The 18,503-nt window shown below is 45.1% G+C and overlaps 1 pseudogene; it reads right to left on the bottom strand.

The window, feature by feature from the left end:
• Positions 1 to 1,187: 1,187 nt before the first annotated feature.
• LOC136322470 (serine/threonine-protein kinase Nek2-like) overlaps positions 1,188 to 18,503 on the bottom strand; it is a 38,171-nt pseudogene continuing 20,855 nt past the window's right edge.

The following is an 18,503-nucleotide window of genomic DNA, read 5'->3' as shown; positions in this document are numbered from 1 at the left end:
TTATTAGAGAGAGAGGAAAGAGAGAGAGAGAACAGAGGGAGGAGCAGGAAGCATCAACTCCCATATGTGCCTTGACCAGGCAAGCCCAGGGTTTCAAACCAGTAACCTCAGCATTCCAGGTCAATGCTTTACCCAGTGCGCCACCACAGGTCAGGCCCATCGTTTTTGTTTTGACAAAGTGTGTTTCCTTAGTTCCGCACCATTATTAGGAGCCGTGCTGGTCCGCTGCATTTACCTGCAGGTAAAAAGCTGCCCAGATGAGGAGCTGGCCTTAGAACTAACCTGTGGGATCCACATGTTAGTGTCCCAGGCATAGGCTTAGACCCTCCCCTGAGAACTGTGTCTTCTCTCTTCAGCTGCCTGAAGACACCACTGCTTACCTTGGAGATCTGCCCCTGTGCACTTCTGGACACTGACATCACCTGGACTTGAGTGGCAACAATCTGTCCCACATGGTCCCTAGGCCTTTAGAAACCTTGCTGAAGGAGGCCTCAGGCACGCTGCAGTAACCGGACCTGAACCACTGCCGGCTGAAGGATGCCTATCTCCGTGCCATCCTGCTGGCCCGGCGCCACTGCTCCCGTCTCAGCTCCCTCTCTGACAACCTCATGTTGAGAGCAGGCCTGCTGAGCCTGCTGGAACACCCGGTAGGGCTGATGGAGCTGAAGCAGGTGTTCTACCCCATCTCTATCGAGTGCTGTATGTACCTGCACGGCCTCTCCTGGTGCCTCGTCAAAGGGAAGCTGTGCCAGGTGCAGGCCGAGCTGCAGGAGCTGCTGCAGGCCATGCACAGGGCTGACATGCACTGGAGCCTCTCATTGCCCTTACCTTTGCCCGTGAGGCTGGTGCAGCTCCACTGAGGAACCCAGGGAACTGTGATGGGAGATGTCAGCTGAGGCATGGCTGGGGCTACAGAATCCCTGTCAGTCTCATGTTGTTTGAAGGAGAAGCATAAAGGAGATTTCCTCTCTTCTACATCATTCTGCTTCCTCAGTTTAAAGCCTGAGCCTGGTTCAAATGTCACTCAGCCCATACACACTGAGGGTCTGCTGTGAGTGCAGGCACCAGTCGAGGAGCTGCAGGTAGAAAGACACCCAAGGCCTGGCCCCTGGCCCTCCTCGGAACCATTCTCTTCATTCTGCTTGTTCTTCTGGCTGCTCACCCTCTTTCCTTCTTGTTTTATGCTTCTAGGTGGAGTGACATTGGACCTTGGCTAATTTCCTCAACTTCAGATACTCCTTTGTGCACTGGGGGTCAAAGAAGCTCAGGGGGGTGTAGGGAGACTGGAAAAAGGTGCATGGACATGTGGAACTCAACCCAGAAACACATCTAGCCAGCAGGCCATCATCGAGCATGTGCCCGGTGTCACTGTCCTCCCTCAGAGGAGCATACAGAAGGCCCAAGACTGCTCCCACTCAGAACAGGAACATGCTGTTTGGGAAGGGCAATGGCAGAAGACAGCCAGGAGGGGCTGTTTCAGCCAGTCAGAGGGAGACCTCTGGGTCAGAGACATTGAGCCAAGGTTGGAATCTGCTGAGAGAGATCTGAAGTGAGCCATCCTGGGAAAGGCACAGCAGGGGCAGTGGCTGAGCTCTGGGCCTGCACTAGGTTAGAGTAGTCTGAGGGTTGGGGTCACAACATGAGGCCAGAGGTGCCCAGGCCCCCAGCACTACATGGCCAGAATGCAATTAAGGCAGATGCAGATATAGCCACGAGGAAGAGGCAGGGACCTCATTAGAGATTGAGACACATGCAGGAGGGACACCAAAAGACCTGGTCAAATGGATATGCAGGGGGATTGAGCACCAGAGAATCACAGCTGGGTAGGACAAGTTTACAGAGCAGCTGGCAGGCTATACAGCCTGCTGCACAGTAAGCTGGGAAGGATGGACCTCTAGTTCATTCCACTGGCCTGCTTGTGACTGTTTTCCTCTCCTCCATGAGGTTATACTGTGGGCATTCTGGCAGCACCCATGCAAGCCTTGGGGCAAAAGGTGTATAGTAAGGAAGCTGCAGGAAGTAGAAAGGTTTTTTTTGTGTTTTTTTTGTTTTTTTTTTTTTGTGGCAGAGATAGGGAGAGTCAGAGAGAAGGACAGATAGGGACAGACAGACAGGAAGGGAGAGAGATGAGAAACATCAATTTTTTGTTGCGGCACCTTAGTTGTTCATTGATTGATTTCTCATATGTGCCTTGACCGGGGGGCTACAGCAGACCAAGTGACCCCTTGTTTGAGCCAGCAACCATGGGCTCAAGCTGGTGAGCCTTGCTCAAACCAGATAAGCCCGCACTCAAGCTGTCTACCTCAGGGTTCTCGAACCTGGGTCTTCCACATCCCAGTCCGATGCTCTATCCATTGCAGCACCGCCTGGTCAGGCTAGAAAGATTCTTAATGTGTCACTTGCTAATGCTTCTACTGCCCGGATGAGGGAGCTCTACTTTTTTCCTCTCTTGTTCCTGGTTGCCCTGAACCCAGTAGATCCCCTCATGTGATTCCAACACAGGGCAGGAGACAGACTCTGCTTGGGCTACAATAGTCATAGTCCATGTGCCCCGCCTTCTCTTCATACGTGGAGGGCCTGCTCAGAGACCGTATACCAGCTCCCAAAGCCTACCAGTGGTGGTGTGACTTTCACATTATCCCCTTATTTAACAAATACTTGCTAAGTGTTTACCAAGTGACAGGTACTTTCTTCAAATAACACTGCCGCAAACCAGCGTGGCTAGTAATTTCAGGCCCTGAGGGAGAGCGATGCGGAATGAAGAAAATGGGCTTCAAGAGAAATAGGATGGGATCAGAAGGCCTCTGCAAGCTGATGGCAAGAACAGAGCAAAACAGCCCCTAATTTGCTTTATTATATAGCCGTATGCAAATAAGGAAGTCTTCAATACAAAGTCACACATCTGAGGCAAAAACAGGAATTCTCTTAAGGCATAAACAGGAATCCATTTAAGGGGTAAACAAGAATCCCCCCCCCCAACATGCATAAGTGAAATATGAACAAATAAAGGGTGAGAGGAAGGGCATGTAAATTGCTTCTATCAACTTCCCTTGCAAGCAAGGGAAGTGGGGATATGGGATGAGTGCAAATACCAGCTTCATAGCCAATATGGAGGTGGGGTGGGGAGAGCTTAGCCTTTTGCTAAGCCTAAAAAGGCTTTTGCCACTTGCAGTCTCCCACATATCCTCCTTTTCTTTTTTATTTTTAATTTGTGTGCTGAGATTTGCACTCATCTGATTTCCTAGTTTCCCAGATTCTAATTTGGAGGCAGACTGAAAAAAATACAAATCAACACAAAATTTGTATAGCCAATGCTAACAGATGTCCAAACAAGTGTCCTAATACATTACAGGGATTGAAACCTTTTAGATTATTAAGCAAATTCTTAGCCAATACAGCAGGACCTATAATAGAGTCTTTGCTGTTTTGAATGTCCTTAATATGTTAATGTAATTTCACCAAGTCCTTGCTGACACCATCACTGTTGCACATTCTCTGTAGATGCAAACCAACTCCACTCACTTCAGTCCCATTGGGAACTGTCACAAGGAGCAGGAGTCACACTCAGGAAAAGTCCACATGGCACTGAAACTGTCATCATATTCTCACCCTCTAGCTGGTTTCCAAGTCCCATAACCACTGCTTCCAGCACATAAGCTTTTGCCTTAAGTTTAATGGGCATTCTGGATTTCTGGAACCAGGTTGCTTTCTAGGGGTTGATGTCAATCTATGATGAGGCTTCATGTTCCTTGTTCCTCGCTGGCATTCCAAGAGGACCTGTTGATGACAAAACTGGAACATACCCTCGCCTTCAAGTTAGTAATTTGATTTAATTTTGCCACTTAGGGCCAATTAATATATCCCGGTATAACATGAGTGTCTTAGGCCGTTGCTCGGCTGGTATAAAATGTCTCTCATTTGTTGCAAGTCCTGAGGAAGAAATATTCAAAAATGTTTTAAAGTAAAATAAGTCTTATATAATTGTTCTTATGGGTGAGTCTCTCTTCTTGACTCTTGGTGTCTTATCAAACTTTCAGGAACCCACCGAGGAACCTCAGCAGACCTAGGAAAAGCACACATATCCTTGACCCCACAGGAGAACAGGGTCTGGCCCTTGCCTTATTCCTGTGAGCAGGTCCTTCCATTGTACTTCAAGGAAGGCTTTCCTTGTTGGAATCCAGAGTCTCTTGGCCACTGAATGGCCCTGTACATTCCAAAAAAAATTTTTTTTTAGTAAAAAGCATGATAAAGAGGCCCTGGCCAGTTGGCTCAGCGGTAGAGCGACGGCCTGGCGTGCAGAAGTCCCGGGTTCGATTCCCGGCCAGGGCACACAGGAGAAGCGCCCATCTGCTTCTCCACCCCTCCCCCTCTCCTTCCTCTCTGTCTCTCTTTTCCCCTCCCGCAGCGAGGCTCCATTGGAGCAAAAGATGGCCCGGGCGCTGGGGATGGCTCTGTGGCCTCTGCCTCAGGCGCTAGACTGGCTCTGGATGTAACAGAGCGACGCCCCAGAGGGGCAGAGCATCGCCCCCTGGTGGGCATGCCGGGTGGATCCCGGTCGGGCGCATGCGGGAGTCTGTCTGTCTGACTGCCTTCCGGTTTCCAGCTTCAGAAAAATGAAAAGAAAAAAAAAAAAAAAAGGCATGATAAAGATGTGCAGGAGTTCCAGGGTATGACTCTCCCTTTTTTATTTTTTATAATTGACCTTTAAGCATTTGCTAGGCACACTTTACAATATCTTGGCCCTGAGGATTGCAAGGAATACTTGTCCTCTGATCAATGCCAAAAATCTGACAAAATATAGTAAATGCTTTTACAAGTACCGCTCCCATACCTTTCAAAACATTTCTATCCCATTGACCAACAAGCAATCTAGAGAGCACATAAGGCTGAAAAACTCCAATATGACCTTCGTTATCTTCCCATTGTAAAAAAAACCCCTCAAAACCAAAGATAGTTAAGAGCTTTGTTAGGGAAATTTACTTTTCCCTAAGCCTCACAGCTCGGTGACTGCTGCATAAGTGGGCTGGGAAGAAGGCCAATGTTGCTCAGCAATAACAGATATATCAGCTCCTGTATCTAAAAGTCTTTTGTATTGTTAAGTCTATTTCAGGGCATCAGAGGAGCCAAATTCCCAATTTCCTCTTCTCAGGACCCTTTTTGCAGGATGTGGCCTGACAAGCAGCCAACTGCCTGAAGCAGCTTGAGACAAATTCTTGAAATGACTTATCAGGGCCCTGCTTAATTTTACTTAATTCCTTTGTTTCACCTACCTGAGTAAAGCTTTACACACAAACAAGACAATTTACAGCACAGAAACACAAGTATAACACCTAACTCTGATTAATCCTAATACCTGAGTTGAACACTCCTTACAAAGCACCAACCAAATTAGCAAGTCTTTAGGATCCACATTCTGTTCTATTTAAATTTAAATGAGGCCCTGGCCGGTTGGCTCAGTGGTAGAGCGATGGCCTGGCGTGCGGAAGTCCCGGGTTCGATTCCCGGCCAGGGCACACAGGAGAAGCGCCCATCTGCTTCTCCACCCCTCCCCCTCGCCTTCCTCTCTGTCTCTATCTTCCCCTCCCGCAGCCAAGGCTCCATTGGAGCAAAGTTGGCCCAGGCGCTGAGGATGGCTCTGTGGCCTCTGCCTCAGGTGCTAGAATGGCTCTGGTTGCAACAGAGCAACGCCCCAGATGGGCAGAGCATCGCCCCCTGGTGGGCGTGCTGGGTAGATCCTGGTCAGGCGCATGCAGGAGTCTGTCTGACTGCCTCTCCGTTTCCAACTTCAGAAAAATACAAAAAAAAAAAATTTAAATGAGTGCTCCTTACAGTTCCAATTTTAAAGCAAAACATGTAGGGATGAAACTATTTTAGTTTTTCTCAATATTAGAGCCGGCATTTCCTATTTTGCATGCGAGAATTTAATTCAGGCCTTAAAAATTATATTTTAGACAACATCAGACAAAAACTAAACAGAAACAAGAATTAGACAAAACCAGAGAGAAACCCAGGATTTCAGAGAACAACCAGACTAGAAAGATGCCTGCCTGAACTCAGTCAGGGCATTTTCTGACAGAGGGACTGATAATGGATGGGACTAAACAAAACTCCTCAAGAAAAAAAACCTCAGCAGCTGCTGGGAAATTATGTAATTAGATCCATCAGGAGTCCCCCATCTAAATTCCAGGCAAAGAATAGGAAAGAAACAAAATGATCGTTTAGAGCAGTGGTAGTCAACCTGGTCCCTACCGCCCACTAGTGGGCATTCCAGCTTTCATGGTGGGTGGTAGCAGAGCAACCAAAGTATAAATAAAAAGACAGATTTAACTAGAGTAAATTGTTTTATAAAGATTTATTCTGCCAAACAGTGAAAATCTGACATAAAGTACTTGGTAAGTAATTATTATTATATGCTTTAACTTGCTGTAACTCTTTATAAATTTTATAAAGTAAAGTTACTTCCCTACTTTATAAATCACCATTACTGTGGAACCGGTGGCCGGTTAGAAAATTTTACTACTAACAGAGATAAAAAAGTGGGCAGTAGGTATAAAAAGGTTGCCTACCAAAAAAAAAAAAAAGGTTGACTACCCCTGGTTTAGAGGATTGTAGCTAAAACATTAAAGAAAATCAGATCATAACAGGAAGAGCTGTAACTTTCCTAACACCCTAGTCTCCTATCCATTCTCAAATTCTATAGCTGCTGTAACCAGAAGTTCAGGTTGACTATGCTGAGATTTCTCTACCTCGATATTAGCTGAGCAGCAAACTAAGTTGACAGGGCTGGGAGGGCCCTGTTGTCCGTTTCCCTGAAATATCTGCCCCTCAACAGTATACTTATATCTACATTCATTTGCCCAGTGTTTCTCTCTCCTACAGCGTGGGCAGAGGTCAGGAGCTCTAGGTGGCTGCCCTTGAAGGGGAGACTGAGACTGATATCTGAGGGGAGTACGGCAATTTCTAGCAAAATGTCCTAAACCCCTGCATTGGAAACTGATAGATTTGTAAATTCCAAACTGCCCTCTTGATGTTCCGCTTATCTGTCAGACCTCACCCTTACTGGACTATCGCCCCTGAGACAAAGGAATTCCAAAAGCTGACAACCCGCCCCAAGGAGGGGCTCCGGATATACCAGGACTTTTGATTCAACACCCACATGCTCGAAGCCCCCCAAGGAGGAGCATTCCGGACATACCAGGACTTTTGCCTCAGTAACCCCTCAGGTTCTCTCAAACACTATATAACTCGCCCCTAGTCTGTAACTGGTGGTCTTCTCCCCGGGAGAAGTGCCCGGCAGGGTTCTTTTCTTCCTTTCAATAAAGCCTGTTACTCTGGTCTTTCGGATTCCCATGGATCCCAACATTTGGTGCCGAGACTCGAGACAGGGTACTAACTGCCTGGACGATCCCTCTTTGCCGTCCAAACTTACAACCAGGGAAGCAATGGGCAGTGGCAGCTCGTCCTGGGCTTACTCCCTGATTCTGTTTGGACGTGTAATTGTGGGTTGATTGGCTGGCAGTCTAACCGTGTCCTGAACCCCTGCTGGACCAGAAAGGTAAGGAGTTTCTCCCTTCCCCTTCCCCGGTTGGCCTCTAAATTTCTCTCTAAAAACACCCCTTTCTGGTCGGACGGTTTTCTCTGACATGCCTCACGTTTTGAGGGGTTTGACTTTTAGTCTCAGCGGACTGCATGGAAGACTAGGCGCCTAGCCAAACCTCTCCACTCTCTCGGACTTCTCGTTCTCGGAGCTCCCTGACAGGTGGTGATGACCTCTATCAGAGACGACTCCCCCACACGGAGATTCTCTCCTCTTGGGACAGTGACAAAAGGCGGGGACACCCCCTCTTGCTCACCTGTCTCCACTATGGGCTCTTCAGAGTCTAAGCCTTCCAACCAGACACCTCTAGGATGTCTCATAAAAATGCTCACCGAACTCGGTCTCTCAGACCTCAAACCGAAGAAATTAATCTTCTCTAACACGGCATGGCCTCAGTACAGACTGGACAATTAATCCCATTGGCCTGAAAACGGGACGTTCAATTACAATATCATAAGAGATCTTGACAATTTTGCCACCGGACGGGGAAGGCATCAGAAGTTCCTTACATGCAGGCTTTTCTTCTCCCTTCTCTCCTGTCCTTAATTTCTGTGCCTTCTGTTCTACATGCAGGCCGTTTTTGGCCAAAGAAACCTCACTTAATTCACCTGCAATACCACACTCTCTTTGTCCTCTCCTGCTGGCCAGGGGCCCCTCCCTCCTCCACAGTGTTCTTAAACCCCTCCTCCCTCCTTACAGATGGACAGCTCTGTCCCTTTTTTTTCTTTGACCCATTCCCCCACCCCACCAGCTTCGGCTGTCTTTTTTTCTTCTTCAATGCATCCTTACCCCTCCTGAGAGACTGACTTGTGCCTTCCAATACCCCTCATCCTCTCCCCTCTCCTCAGAACTTTAAATCCTTTTGACTCCTCTGACCACGTGGCGCCACCATCAATACTTTAATCTCCTCCTTCTCCTCCTGCATATTCTGACCCTCCTTCTTTCCATCCAGCTGCTCACACTGTCCATCCGTCTGCTTTCTCTCTTCCTCCCCTCTATGCTGGCAATTCCCTGCCATCTCAAAAAACTTAAAAAGAAGAATTATATTAAGCTATGTGAGTAAGTAATCTCTTTTGTCTCTGTCAGAAAATATTTCTAATATAATTTGAATTGGAACAAGTAAAGCGTGCTCATTTAAATTTCTTAATTCATAAATGTGAAGTCTTTGTTTAATGTGTAACTATGTCTGTTTCTAAGGCCTTAAACCAATAATTACCCACCTCTTAAACCAGGTTTACTCATCCCCACGGACTCTCCCTGCAATGCCCTCACCCTTCCTGTTCGAAAACCTTCAGGGGCTTATTGCCTCACACAAGCCTTACGACTAATCAATGAGGCAATAGTTCACCTCCATTCAGTAGTCCCTAATCTCTACAAGTTACTGTCACACATTCCCTCAAACACCACTCACTTCAGGGTCCTAGACCTCAAGAATGCCTTCTTTACCATTCCACTACAACCTGACTCTTACTTTCTGTTTGTCTTTACCCGGACACTAATGCAGCCCAGCACTTACATGAACTGTCTTACCCCAGGGGTTCAAAAACAGCCCACACCTGTTTCCGCAGGCACTAGCTCAGGATTTAGCAGCATGCAATCTGAAAACTAGTACTCTCTTACAATATGTAAATGATCTACTCCTCTGCAGCCCCTCCCTGCCTGCCTCAAAGAGACACACCGCCACCCTTCTTAACTTCCTCGCTATGAAGTGATATCGTGTCTTCTCTGCTAAGGCTCAACTTTATTCTCAGTCCCTAGTCTATCTAGGCATTGCCCTCACCAACCTGAAGTCTCACCCTAGATCAAATTTGCTCAGACCCTCCACAGTCTCCAACCACCTACCACCACAGATCAAATATTTTCTTTTCTCAGTCTAATAGGCTTCTGTAAACACTGAATTTCCAATTTTGCTCTTAGTCAAGCCCCTCAGTGAGATCTTCTGAGCATGGCTTTTAAGGTCTATAATGACCAAGGAAGTAACAGAAAAGGCAAATAAAGCCCAAAAGAAGTCAGGAAATACCAGTTTTTGGCTCCAGCACCCTAAAGGGCTTCATAGAATTCCATCAGGGCCCTACTTCAAGAGTGGAAAGAAAGGTCATTGAACTGAAGCCTGCCAGGCTTCCTGGCCCCATCAAGGGACATACCTCTGCTGTGGAAAGAGGGACACAAGAAAGTAAGCTGCCCCCTTGCTCAATGGAGGGAGGGTTCAGTCTCTTCTAGCCCTGCTCCAGCTACCTGTGACCTGACCTTGCCCAGTGTGCTGGGAATTGCCACTGAAGGCCCAAGGACGTCGTTCACGAGCCTAAGGTATTCCTTCCAAGTAGCAGATAAGCTAATCTCATTTCTTGTAAACACAAGGGCCATCTATTATGCCTTGCTTGAATATTTAAGTTTTATTTATCCCTCAAAGATCTTTACTGTGGGTATTGACAGTCTGATTTTATTGCTTTATTTAATGTTTAGTATCTCCTTTGTTCCTCTTATCTCAATGCCCCATGCCTATTATAGGCTGGGACATGCTGCTAATTCCAGCTAGAAGCAGTGGTCACTAGGACTTAAACTCTAACTGCAAAGTGTAGAAATGTACCACCCTTTCCCTAAGTACTTGCAGGATTTACAGGTCACTCAGCAAACTGTTCAAAGACTGTCCAAGATGCCTGACCTGTGGTGGCGCAGTAGATAAAGCGTCGACCTGGAAATGCTGAGGTCGCCGGTTCGAAAACCTGGGCTTGCCTGGTCAAGGCACATATGGGAGTTGATGCTTCCAGCTCCTCCCCCCCTTCTCTCTCTGTCTCTCTTCTCTCTCTCTCTGTGTCTCTCCCTCTCCTCTCTAAAAATGAATAAATAAAATAAATTAAAAAAAAAAAGACTGTCCAAGAGGTGCTTCCATCATTATATCACCCAGGGACTGACTTTCACGTGGACAGATCCACACACTGATCCTGACAACTCCCACTGCTGCTAAGAGTGGCTCTTTCCTCCACCCTGACCATCTGGAGCTCAGAAACAAACAAAACTGACTCCTTGTCCTTCTATTCTCTGTTCACCTCTCAGCCTGTCTCACCCAATCAGGTGCTTTCTACCCTTGTGGGACCACGAGTATATGTATCTCCCTACTAATTGAACAGAAACCTGTGCCCTAATCTATCTCACCCCAAATATCAACTTAATCACCCCACCCCATGAGCCTCTTTCAATTCCTAGTACACTACCCGTCAATCTAAGGACCAAATGAGCTATACAGGTATTTTCTCTTTTTGTTGCTTTAAAAAGTTCTATAAAAGTAGGTCTAGGGGCAGGGGGACTGGCCACTTCCCTGTCTTATTTCTACTCTCTTTCTCTCTCTGAAGCCTAGCGAATTCGTATACATGGACTCAGTGGTTTCACACAAACTGGGCGTCTTGACTATTACCTTTCATTGCTCCACTCATTTTCCTATTTATTTTTCTAACTTTTAGGCCCTGCTTCTTAAGGTTATTTACTAGTTTCTTACAGAACTGCATGCAGACCTTCGCGAATCAGAAAATTGGAAAAATCTATCTAACCCTACACACCAACCCTGAAACCTGCCCTCGTGAAATAGAAAAATCTGAAACCCTATACCAGTAAACCTCCTAAATCCTATCTTTCAACTCTTACCAGTCCCCTAACCCTAAAGCTCTCTTATATCCCTGAAGAACTAGGAGAATGAATAGCATTCACCTCTTAATGCTTTTCAGTCTTTTTACCCTTCACATAGTAAGAGGACAAGATCACTGGGTCTTCTTGGCTGAAGAGGAGCCTACAAACGGACATGAAACATTTCTTTTAGCTCAAGCTAACTGCTCTCTCCAGGGCTGCCAGGAAAAACATCTCTAACTTTACCATGGAAGAACTTTCACACACACACCCCTATACAACCCTCCTTATCTCTGCATTGCTAATCTCCAAATACCTGCCTCTTTCTTTATTAAGTTCCTACAGGCTAGGATGAGAGAAATCTCTAGGATTACTTACAATAAAATACTCCTACACTCCTTTCCCCAGTACCCCAAGGAGAACTTCATGAGGGAAATATCAAATAGGTAGGATGACAGCAGGAAGAAGCCACCCCTCAGCCCGAGAAGTTCCCTCCTGAATGTTCTCCAAACCCTCTTCCTTTTTTTTTATTTATATATTCATTTTTTTAGAGAGGAGAGGGAGAGACAGAGAGAGAAAGAGGAGAAACAGAGAGAGAGAAGAGGGGGAGGAGCTGGAAGCATCAACTCCCATATGTGCCTTGACCAGGCAAGCCCAGGGTTTTGAACCAGCGACCTCAGCATTTCCAGGTCGACGCTTTATCCACTGTGCCACCACAGGTCAGGCCCCTCTTTCTCTTTACCACACATATTCAATCCTTCTAAAAAAACTTACACCAACAGGTTTCCTGTATCTTAAAATCTCTACATGTCCTCTCATTTGAGAGGAACCAGACCAGCACGTCTCATGAGGCTCATCCAGGAGACCATGCATCACCGTGTCACTCTGTCCACTCGGCACTCGCAGCAAGCAACTGACAATTATTACCCCGCAAAATTTTTTTACTTCCTCACTCAGGTTTTCAGAGACATCGCCTGGTTCAGACCTCACAGCATGGAAATTGACGACCTTCTGAACTGGATGAGGGACTTGGCTTGGCAAGGTTCCCTTCTTGAATTCTCTCCAGAAGAAGCAATAATTTCCCAATTTTTTCTCCTCTTTCTCCTCATCACCCCTCACCATATATTATAAAATTAATAACTGCCTTTCTTTTATATGTAATCACAGAGTTGAGAAATGATAGATTTGTAAATTCCAAACTGCCCTCTTGATGTTCCGCTTATCTGTCAGACCTCATCCTTACTGGACTATTGCCCTTGAGACAAAGGAATTCCAAAAAGCTGACAACCCGCCCCAAGGAGGGGCTCGGGATATACCAGGACTTTTGATTCAACACCCACATGCTCAAAGCCCCCCAAGAAAGCACATTCCGGACATACCAGGACTTTTGCCTCAGTATCCCCTCAGGCTCTCCCAAACACTAAATAACTTGTGCCTAGTCTGTAACTGGTGCTCTTCTCTCTGGGAGAAGTGCCCAGCAGGGTTCTTTTCTTCCTTTCAATAAGGCCTGTTACTCTGGTCTTTCGGACTCCTATGGATTCCAACAGAAACAAGATCCATGGGCAGAAGTACTTCCCTGATCTTCCTTCTTTCGTTTGTTCTGCCGTTTATCAAAGTATTGTCCTGAAGTCCTCCCCTGAAGCACTGAGGCAATAGCCAGACCTTGCATGTATGAAGACCCAATATCAGCACATATTCTGATGTAATCCCCTATATCTCGAGCCTGATCTAAAGCTTTTTGGAGCAGAAATCTCTAAAGGTCTGAGACAAAGACCCTGGAAGCAACCTGATAAGGGTAAGGAGGAGCAGAGGGTTGAGAATAAGGAGCAGAGGGTGTAGGAGGCACCAAGGTTAAGGCAGCCATAGCCGCAACACCCTTATTATCTCCCTCATCATCTTCAGACTCCAAGGTCTTCTTAAATAAAAACATTTGTACAAAAAGAAAAAGGTCCCTTATTTATTTATTTTTATTTAGAGAGAGAGAGAGAGTCAGAGAGAGGGATAGATAGAGACAGACAGACAGGAACAGAGAGAGATGAGAAGCATCAATCATCAGTTTTTCCTTAAGACACCTTAGTTGTTCATTGATTGCTTTCTCATTTGTGCCTTGACCATGGGCCTTCAGCAGACCGAGTAATCCCTTGCTCGAGCCAGAGATCTCGGGTCCAAGCTGGTGAGCTTTTTTTTTTCTCAAACCAGATGAGCCCACATTCAGTTGGCAACCTCAGGTTCTCAAACCTGGGTCCTTGGCATCCCAGTCTGATGCTCTATCCACTGTGCCACTGCCTGGTCAGGCAAGGTCCCTTATTTTTTACCCTAACTGTCCCATAGTTTCTTACTTCTGAATAGACTTTCCCCCAAAACTTGACTCACTGTGCACACTTGGAGAGTTCTGTCACGTGCCTTTAGTTTAGTTTTCTAGTACTCAAGTCCCTGTTTGGGTGCCACTTTCTGCGAACCAGCACAGCTAGTAATTCCAGGTCCTGAGGGAGAATGATGCAGAATGAAGAAAATGGGCTTAAAGAGAAATAGAATGGGATCACGAGGCCTCTGCAAGCAGATGGCAAGTCAGAGCAAAATAGCCCCTGGTTTGCTTTATTATATAGCCATATGCAAATAAGGAAGTCTTAGATACAAAGTCACACACCTGATGCAAAAACAGGAATTCTCTTAAGACATAAACAGAAATCCATTTAAGGTGTAAACAGGAATCCCCCCACCATACATAAGTGAAATCAACCAACATCTGAAGAAACAAAGAGTGAGAGGAAGGGCATGTAAATTGCTTCTAGCAACTTAAGCAAGCAAGGGAAGTGGGACTATGGGATGAGTGCAAATACTCAGCATAACCAATATGGAGGTCGTGGTGGGGGAGAACTTAGCCTTTTGTTAAGCCTTGAACTTACAAAGGCTTTTTGCCACTTACAGTCTCCCCCATAACACCAAGTCCCTGCCCTGGTTGAGTGTACCCTCTGTGCATACAAACAGGCTTGCAAATAAACAGTATGATTTCAAGCTAAGAGAGTGGGGCCACTGGTGAGGTGGGTGCATATGTGAAATAAAGTATCAAGCCAGGTCTCTCTGGACAAAGAAGCTGTATGTGAGTGACAATCTTGCAGCCTGGGCATTTTTTTTTTTAATATGTGGGATTTTAATTTTATTTTATTTTTTACAGAGACAGAGAGAGAGAGTCAGAGAGAGGGATAGACAGGGACAGACAGACAGGAACGGAGAGAGATGAGAAGCATCAATCATTAGTTTTTCATTGCGCATTGCAACACCTTAGTTGTTCATTGATTGCTTTCTCATATGTGCCTTGACCGCGGGCCTTCAGCAGACCGAGTAACCCCTTGCTGGAGCCAGCGACCTGGGGTTCAAGCTGGTGGGCTTTTTCCTCAAACCAGATGAGCCCGCATTCAAGCTAGTGACCTCGGGGTCTTGAACCCGGGTCCTTGGCATCCCAGTCCGACGCTCTATCCACTGCGCCACCGCCTGGTCAGGCGGGAAATTTTTTAATTCTTTTTTTTTTAATTTTTATTTATTCATTTTAGAGAGGAGAGAGAGACAGAGAGAGACAGGGGGGTGGAGCTAGAAGCATCAACTCCCATATGTGCCTTGACCAGGCAAGCCCAGGGTTTCCAACCGGCGACCTCAGCATTTCCAGGTCGACGCTTTATCCACTGCGCCACCACAGGTCAGGCTTGCCTGGGCATTTAAACAGAAACTTAAATATGAGTGAACTCTCTGGGCAGAGGAACAGAAAAGTTTTGGTTGGACTCTGACCAGGTGGTGGCGCAGTGGATAGAGCATTGGCCTGGGATGCAGAGGACCCAGGTTTGAAACCCCAAACTCACTGGCTTGAGCACAGGCTCACCAGCTCAGGGTTGCTGGCTTGAGCGTGGGATCATAGGCATGGTCGCTGGGTTCAAACTCAAGGTTATTGACTTGAGCATGGGGTCACTGGCTTGGCTGGAGCCCCCTGGTCAAGGCATATATGAGAAAGCAATCAATGAACAACTAAGGTGCTGCAACGAATAACTGATGCTTCTCATCTCTTTCCTTTCCTGCCAATCTGTCCCTATCTGTCCCTTTCTGTCTCTGTCTCTCTCTCATGTGCTTAAAAAAAAGTGCTAGTTGGAGGAATATTGTGATGCAGAAAAATAAACTCAGGGCTTGATGCACACTTGTGCTGTGCTGAACATTCAAATGTGTCCCCAGATCTTGACTATAGTTAATAGCTTTTTTAAAAAAAAATTATTAAGTGAGAGGTGGGGAGGCAGAGAGACAGACTCCCACATGCTCCCTAACGGATCCACCTGGCAAGCCCCCTAAGGGGCAATGCTCTATACATCGGGGGGCGCTGCTCCATTGCTTGGCAGCCAAGATATTTTTAGCACCTGGGGTGAGGCTATGATTTCATCCTCAGCTCCCAGGGTCAACCTGCTCAAACCATTCAAGTCATGGCTGCAGGTAAGGAAGAGAAAGAGAGGGAGAGAAGAGGGAGGGGTGGAGAAGCAGATGGTCACTTCTCCTGTGTGCCCTGATTGGGAATTGAACCCTGGAATTCCACACACCATGGTGACACTCTACCGTTGAGCCAACTAGCCAGGGCTAGTTAATAGCTTTTGTTAGTTAGTTTATTTTTCTGAAGTTAGAAGCGGGGAGGCAGTCAGACTCCCGCATGTGCCTGACCGGGATCCAATGGGCATGCCCACCAGGGGGTGATGCTCTGCCCATCTAGGGCTTTGCTCCACTGTGGCCAGAGCCATTCTAGTGCCTGAGGCAGAGGCCACGGAGCCATCCTCAGTGCCCAGGCCAGCCAGTTAATAGCTTTTAATCCCATACGACTTGCCCTTCTCCAGAGGTGGCCATGTACATGTGTATTTGTAGCCGATCCATGCTTAATACCAGAGCAAGGTGAAATCCCATCACCTCCTGTAGGTACCTTCTGCAGTCACACTACCAGGCATTGCTTGGGACTTGCTTCCTGCCTTGTTCCACTCAGTCACTTTCTCTTCTCAGTCAGCATTGCTATTTAAGCCAGAAACATCTGTACCAAATTTCCCAAGATTGTAAGGCATTCCCGCTGCAGCACGGCCACTTGAGAGCTTGTGAAGTTTCCTCAGGCTGAGGAACAAAACTAGCAGCAGGGTCAGGTGAGCTGGCTGTGCAATTCACACAGCCTACTTGTGCCTCAGCTTCCCTATTTATAGAATTTAAGAATCTTGACTCAGAAAGTTTTTCATAGTCCCTACCTCACAGAATTACAAGTGTGTTAAATAAGTTATGTGCTTAGAAGGGTTACGTGTTAAGAGCATTGATTGGCATCTAGTAAGTCCTCTTGAAAAAGGGACTTTTTAAGGTCCCATAGCCAATAAGTAGTAGTGAGTGGTGCCTGGCTGGGAGGCCTGCTGGAAAGACTCAGTGATATAACTTATGGAATCCCTTTGGGAGAGGACCAGACACATAGGGTGTTTTTGGTAGGAGCTGGTTTCCTTCCCCATCTTGGTTTAGAGCAGTGCTTCCCAACCTTTTTTGTGCCATGCCCCACCTTAACCTTTCTAAAATTTTTATGTCCCCCGCTATGTAACATACATAATTTTTAACATTAAAAAATTGATTTGTTCACTTAATAAACATAAATGATAGGTTCTAGGAAGAAATCACTATGAAATTGTTAACAAAACAAAGTAAAATTTCAAAACATATAATGAAAAACAAATTTAAATTCCAAATAATTTTAATAGATTTTTCTATATTAATTTATTATTTTAATTTAGTGTGATCCTTGCTGCACAGAGATTTTTTATTGGGTTCCAATTTGGTTAGCTTTAGTCTCAAGTCTCCACGTTGTTATATCCAGCCGATTTCTTTTTTTTACCAGTAAATCATTTACAGCACTAAATCCACATTCAGCTAAAAATGAAGATGGAAACGGTAGCAATAGTTTTCTTGCACATTTGGTTGAATTTGGGTATTTGATTTCTGTTTCCTCACAAAGCCATGCCATTGCTCCTTTGATATTAAATAAAGCTTTAACTGACTCATCATTTTGCAATTCTGCGAGTTCTTCTTGATACTGCATATGTGATATATCAGACAAATCCACTAACATTGGCTGCATCATCCATGTTGGGAAATCAATTTGTTTTAAATCAGAAAAATCTTTCTTTTAAATCAGCCGATAGAATATTCAAATGATTGACAATAACAAGTAAAGCGGTATCAGTTACTTCACATTTTTGGAGCCAATGAAACTGTTTAAAGTTTTTGTTGTTAATATGTTTCTGACATAACTCAATATTGGTAATGAAACCAAATATCTTTGCTTTTGCATTGACAAGAGTTTTATTTGTTCCTTGAAGTTGCTTATTTAATATATTTAGTTTTTCAAAGATATCGGCTAAATAACTCACAAATGCTTTACCATCTATTGTTAACAGATACTTCATTTCAGGTTTGTCGCTTAAAAAATCACTAAGAGTATCAAACAGTTCCATAAATCTTTTCAAACAGTTTCCTTTAGATAGCCATCTTACTTCAGTATGAAGTAGAAGTCTCACATGGTCTTCATTTTGTTCTTCACAAAATAGCTTGAAAAGACGCTCACATTTGGCACTAGCTTTAATAGCATTAACACACTTTATTACTGTATGTAATACTTCATTCAGAACAGGCGAGATGTTTTTAGCTACCAAGTTTTCCCTATGAATAACACAATGCACAAGAATCATTTCTGGATTCGCATCTTTCATCAATTTTAAGCAGCCATTTTTCTTGCCCATCATATTGGGAGCACCATCTGCAGCACAAGATGTTATATTTTTCATTGGTATATCATTGACATCTAAGTAGTTTTTTAGCTTATTATATATATCTTTGGAGGTAGTGGTGCTTTCTAATCTTTTACAGAACATTTCTTCAGCAAATGTCCTTTATCAATATATCTTACATAAGTTATCAATACTGCCTCACTGTCTCTCAAAGTTGATTCATCCATTTGCAAGGAGAATTTTCTTGTTTTCAGCTTTTCAATAAGTTGTTTTTCAATATCCTCACTCATTTCGTCTATTCTTCTGCTAACAGTATTGTCACTGAGTGGCATAGCTTTTACATCTTTGTCATCTTTTTCAAGAACCATTTTAAGAAATGCTGATATTGACGGTTTTATTAAATTCTCTCCTATAGTGTGATTTTCTCCAGTTTTAGCAATGAATAAAGAAATTTGATAACTAGCCTCAAGAACACGATTATTAGTTGAAGTATGAGCAGTAAATAGAGACTTTAA

The sequence above is a fragment of the Saccopteryx bilineata genome, chromosome 2, assembly GCF_036850765.1.
Source record: "Saccopteryx bilineata isolate mSacBil1 chromosome 2, mSacBil1_pri_phased_curated, whole genome shotgun sequence".
Lineage (NCBI taxonomy): Eukaryota > Metazoa > Chordata > Mammalia > Chiroptera > Emballonuridae > Saccopteryx > Saccopteryx bilineata.
Note: the sequence above shows the minus strand (reverse complement) of the source record. Positions and strands in the feature narration are given on the sequence as shown.